This window comes from Plectrocnemia conspersa, unplaced genomic scaffold (genome assembly GCF_051122295.1).
Source record: "Plectrocnemia conspersa isolate PC_06_02 unplaced genomic scaffold, ASM5112229v1 ptg000001l, whole genome shotgun sequence".
NCBI classification, from domain to species: Eukaryota; Metazoa; Arthropoda; class Insecta; order Trichoptera; family Polycentropodidae; genus Plectrocnemia; species Plectrocnemia conspersa.
The window spans coordinates 20957903-20963902 of NW_028277165.1; the positions used below are offsets into that span (position 1 = coordinate 20957903).

The 6000-nt window shown below is 29.0% G+C and overlaps 1 protein-coding gene across 2 annotated transcripts in view; it reads right to left on the reverse strand.

Annotated features, from left to right (window-relative positions):
* The window catches only part of LOC148239154 (uncharacterized), a 112934-nt gene extending 110930 nt beyond the window's left edge, over window positions 1-2004 (reverse strand). The window contains exon 1 of one of the 2 annotated variants that reach the window (XM_088196205.1): window positions 1740-2004. The gene's annotated coding sequence lies outside the window, so the exon portion shown is untranslated. Of the gene's footprint in view, window positions 1-1367 lie in introns of both variants that reach the window. The other variant, XM_088196214.1, reaches the window with a different exon arrangement.
* Window positions 2005-6000: the final 3996 nt, after the last annotated feature.

Sequence of the window (6000 nt, forward strand, 5' to 3'; positions counted from 1 at the left end):
AGAACCTTAAATATTTCTATTGTGCTAATTGACTATCCATACAAGCTTTTATTTTTTCAAGCAATAGTTTTATCATATCCTTAGTTTATATTCTGAGTTTAAAGAATAGTCTTTTAATGCTTGATAAATAAAATGCTTTCGATACGATGTGTCACCACGGACTAATATATTAACTATTAAAATATTAAACCCTAGATTATATCTTCTTCACATTTCACTCATTCCTAAGAGACTTTGCTAAATAACTTACAATCGATATTTAAGAAAGAATGTACAGGGCATGTCATTTCACATTGACTAGTTTTTATGGAAAGCCATAATATTCATACATGGTAGTTTTATCAATCGAAAAACGAGCGTTAAATTTACAAAGCATAAATGATTTGCTGCCATTGCGGCCCAAAGACCTATATTTATAACAGAAAATGCGCGGTTATAACTAAAAATGAAATTCTTAGTTACAAACAAATAGACCTTTATGTGATACATATCAAAGCAATAAAAAGTATTTATAATACTCCGTTTTATAAAAAAAATAGCATAATATCAATTAAAAACATGCAGATAACTATAAGTCTAAAATATACTAGCTCCATATCGAAACTCAAATTTAAATATAAAATTTCGGAAGAACGGATTTTAGTTACTGCTTCAGTAAATACATATTGATATATTAAATTTAACGGTTAACAATAATTTTATGTAATTTTTTCTCCCATTAGTTTGAAGTATTTATACTTATAGTGATATATTATTGAAATATTATTGGTGCTTTTTTCAATTTATTTTCTTAATAAATAGATGGCAAAAAAACAGCCTCTTGTAACTCATTCCAATATATGTATTCGCTCTATAACTTCGCAGATAAGCAATCGTATATAAAATTATATAATACAAATTTAATCAGTCGTATTAGCATGATTTTTCTAAATACCGCAATACAACAATTTGCAGAAACAATAACACAAAACTAAATATGCATAGAAATGTACATATAATTATTTGTTTCACTCGAATTTGAATTAATATTTAATTAAATTATCAGATGAATTAATAACTAATAATACGATAGTATATATTCAAAATCAGATAGTCAGAAGAAATTAAATTTTGTGATGGTCATTTCGTGAACCACTATGAAAAAGCTCAATTCGATTGATGTACTTATTTCTGGGCTATTCTTTAGATATTTGACGTATATCTTATATATTTAAAACCAAACTCACACTCTAGATATACTAGCGTCTATAAAAATACAATCGAATGATATTTGCACTTTTAGCGCATCACATAACCTCAAAGCGCATACATAAAACACACAAACAAACAATCACAATACGCACGCACTACGTTTACTATATACGCACCTCATCGTCGATTCATGCATTTGGCGATAAACACACACTTTTCGGCCATCACTTTAAAAGAGCGATTAAAAATATTAAAAATAAGCGATCATGGACGCATCTGTTTTGTTTTGGGACCAAAAAAGTCGCACGAGAAAGAGTCGTTCCTGCGGACTTTTTCAGATGACGATGGGGTTGATGGTTTGTTTTTGTATTCGCGGTTAGGTTAGCTGGCTCGCGCGCGCACCGTCGAACAAAGGGGATGAACGTTCGCGGGTGGGGGGCGGTCGGCGGCGAGGATTCGGAGACCAGGTGAGGTGAGAACGATGCGCTGCGGCCGCCCGGCGGAATGGCCGTCGCGGTCGGGTCAATGTAAACGAATGTGTTATTTACCGTGTGCGGCGTTGAGCACCGCGGCGGGCGACCAGATTTCAACTAGAATGCGGCGCCAAGGATTATCTGCGGCTGGACGGAGGGCCGCATGCGCGCGCAGCCTTCATCCCTACTTCTCCGAAACACCCCTAAGCGCCGGCGCTATCGCCCAACCTTGTACGGACGTCATCTGATATTTCTGTAACAATGGCCAAATAAATCGTCAATATCAGGTTGTCCATAAGTCTGCGTTTTTTAAGGTGCGGGCTAAGGGCCCATACGCACTGTCGGCTAGCCGCCCGGCGACTGTACTTTATATGGTTTTAAATGGGTGCATATGCACGCAGGCGCCGAGTCGCCGGAGCGTCAGGCGCGATCCTGCGCAGAGGTGATGCACAGGCGACTTGCCTGTCGCGGCAACCTACCTATAAAAGCATGGGTTTAGATGAGTGCATTCGCACGAGGAGCGACTTTCGAGGCGACTTATACATCATTCACACAAAATGGCTTCGACACAGAAAAGCTCATCGTAGAAATTGAATCCCGAATTGTTTACAATAATTTTATATGAATATTGATAACGAAAAAAAAATATTGTGAAATAATATGTATAATTATATTATACTATTTATTGCCTCTCGATTTATTTAATGAATTTAGCATCTAAAAAATTGTGTGAGATATATATTCATTTATATTTCATACGGGGAAATTGAATATTATATTGAAATTAAAATAATATTTTTTTCTCTTTAAAATTAATTTTGCAATTTCTTCGCGAATGTACTACCCGACCTCGAGTCGCTCGGCTTAGCCGCCTAGCCTAGTTACCCACGTTTTGAGCCGGCGGCCGCTAGTCGCCGGCGGCTAGCCGACAGTGCGTATGGGCCCTAAATGAGTTAAAAATTAAAACGTGTAATACTTTTATTAAATTATATATTCTCCATGTGTTAATTAATTTTGGAAAAATAATATATTTTTAGAAGCAATAAATTCAATAGTGTCGTTTTTTATAACCATTTTTGTAAAATATTTTTTCCATGTAAAAACTGATTAAACATAGCTTAAGAATACGGTGGGTAAGAAAGAAGTTCATAAGAAAATCCAAATATTTTTTCTATCGTCTTGCATACATGAGGGCGACCGCTGTCTTGGTGTTAAATTACCCTACTTTAATTTATAAGGGAATGTCTTTTTTACGATCTGAGTCGCTTTAAAACGAATTAGCTAAGCACACTATGTCTCAGTCGTAATTATCTGCCTATAATCCAATAACTCACAATGAATTATACCCTTCATATTCCTCTAAATGCATATCATTCTCTTATCGGAGTTAGAATTTGGAGCTAATTGCTCACTTTGGTAGGGCAGGGGGTGAAGGCATTTGCCCTCCCCCTCTCCCTTAAATTTAGCCAGAAAAATGCATTTCATATAAAAAATACTTTTAATTTTAATTAAAGCAATATTTAAAAAAAACGACCGGGCAACTAGCTGACTGGACAACTTTTGCCTCCTGCCTCTCTGGAAAAATCTAAAATGACATCCCTGATTCTAAACTAAATATTATTGGGTTATCCCTCAAAGTTTTTTTTTATGTGGCATTTCAGTGAAATCATATTGGAATACATTTTCATCAGTAGAAATATATTTCTACTAACGAAAATATAATTCAACTGATAGGCGCTAGTGATTTAAGACTAATTATAGTTTCAGAACCATCGTGAGATCAAGTTCAAAATATAAATTAAGCCAACTAATCTTTAAAAGAAAAATAAACGTAAAAAGTATAAACAAACGTTGCATCTTGCATATTGCTCCACAGTTTGTTTTTAAAAATATGATAGCTATCCTTACTAATATTACAATGGACTTCTGATATAAGAGTATTAGTCAAAGTGTATTCAAACCGAATTTTGGTCAATAGGAGGGCGCAAAAACAATTATCACTTCTCAGAAGTCAAAAATCTTCGTTGAAAGCAATAAAATCGTGTAGGTGTCGTTGCACTGCAACGGCGCCGACACGAAGTTAAAAAGTCCCCTCTCAGAAGTCAAAAATCCACGTCAAAACCAATAAACATGTCGTCGCCGTCTCAGTAATATCGAAAAAAAATATCAAAAGCTCAATTATAAATTTTCAAAGTAAACGAATCCGGACGCCATTTAAGACGCACGCGCAATGTTACGCCTTATACGTACGGTTTTAGTTGGTAGTGAGACTTGCACGCGATGTCGGCGAGTCTCTTTCTATCGCTCGATACTGGCGAACCTTCCAGGTTAGCCGGTGAGTTACAGGCGGCAGGTCCTCTGTCCTCTGTCACCTAGAGCTGTCATTGACACGTCAAAATGACAGAAACAATGCCATTGTCTCCAACGATCGAACAATGGATGCTATCATTTTTGCTTTCAGCCGTCAATCATAATTATTTTCCAACGATATGAATAAATAACAATTGATTACTTTCATTGAAATGGACCGAAATTGTATTTTTAAGAGCAGAGAAAACGAATTTTTAAACATGAACACGAAAACACCGCCATCTTGAATTTACCACTTAAAAAATTATAATTATAATTAAATCATTTTAATTTGTATGTACCATTTAGATTTGTATCAAACATAAATATTTTTTCCCATTCAAAACAATTCTTATAAAAATATTCAAAACAATTCTTATAAAAATTTTGTGTAAATCCAACAGATGTCTCTACTAACAATTTACTAAAAACAATAGATTATTTTCTCTTTATTATATGAAAATACAATAGAAAACATTATACTTATATAATTTTATTAACCCATACCATGCACATTTTATTTAATCGGAAAATGACTTTATTTATATGGGTTATTCAAATACATCAGTAATATTAATCTATTACTATGACCGAATTGAGTTAAGGAACACATTTTTTGCCTATTAGGCTGTATATTTGCTTCAAAAAAATGGTACTCTTCAAAAGTCAAGGTGGAAGATTAACTGAGATACAAAAGAAAACATATTTATGAATCTGGGTATCATACTTTTTTTTAATATTTTATTATATTATAGTACAACTAAATTCCTTCAGATCACTAAATTTAAAAAGATCCAAATGGCATCTAAGAATTGAATGCAAAAAACGCACAATATTGACTAGAAAAATTAAGAATTAATATATTATTATTATAGGAGAACCTCGTTAAAAATTTGATTTAGGGGAAGACAATATTAAGATTACTCTAATTTTGTTACTTAGTCCTAATGTTTCTTCGATAGAATTATTTGACTATAATTTATCGAGAAAATAAACATAAATAATTAATTAACATATAGCAAGAACTATTTTAATCGTAATCAAACACTTGCAGAAAATACATGATCTGGAGCGATTTATATGTTTAAAGGCCCTCAAAAGTTAAAACTATGGGGAATAAAATATAAATTGCTAATACTTATTGCGTTGTATTTAATATTATACAAATATAGAAAATAGATATAGAAATTATTTTATATTATATATATATATATATATATATATATATATATATATATATATATATATATATATATATATATATATATATATATATATATATATATATATATATATATATATATATATATATATATATATATATATATATATATATATATATATATATATATATATATATATATATATATATATATATATATATATATATATATATATATATATATATATATATATATATATATATATATATATATATATATATATATATATATATATATATATATATATATATATATATATATATATATATATATATATATATATATATATATATATATATATATATATATATATATATATATATATATATATATATATATATATATATATATATATATATATATATATATATATATATATATATATATATATATATATATATATATATATATATATATATATATATATATATATATATATATATATATATATATATATATATATATATATATATATATATATATATATATATATATATATATATATATATATATATATATATATATATATATATATATATATATATATATATATATATATATATATATATATATATATATATATATATATATATATATATATATATATATATATATATATATATATATATATATATATATATATATATATATATATATATATATATATATATATATATATATATATATATATATATATATATATATATATATATATATATATATATATATATATATATATATATATATATATATATATATATATA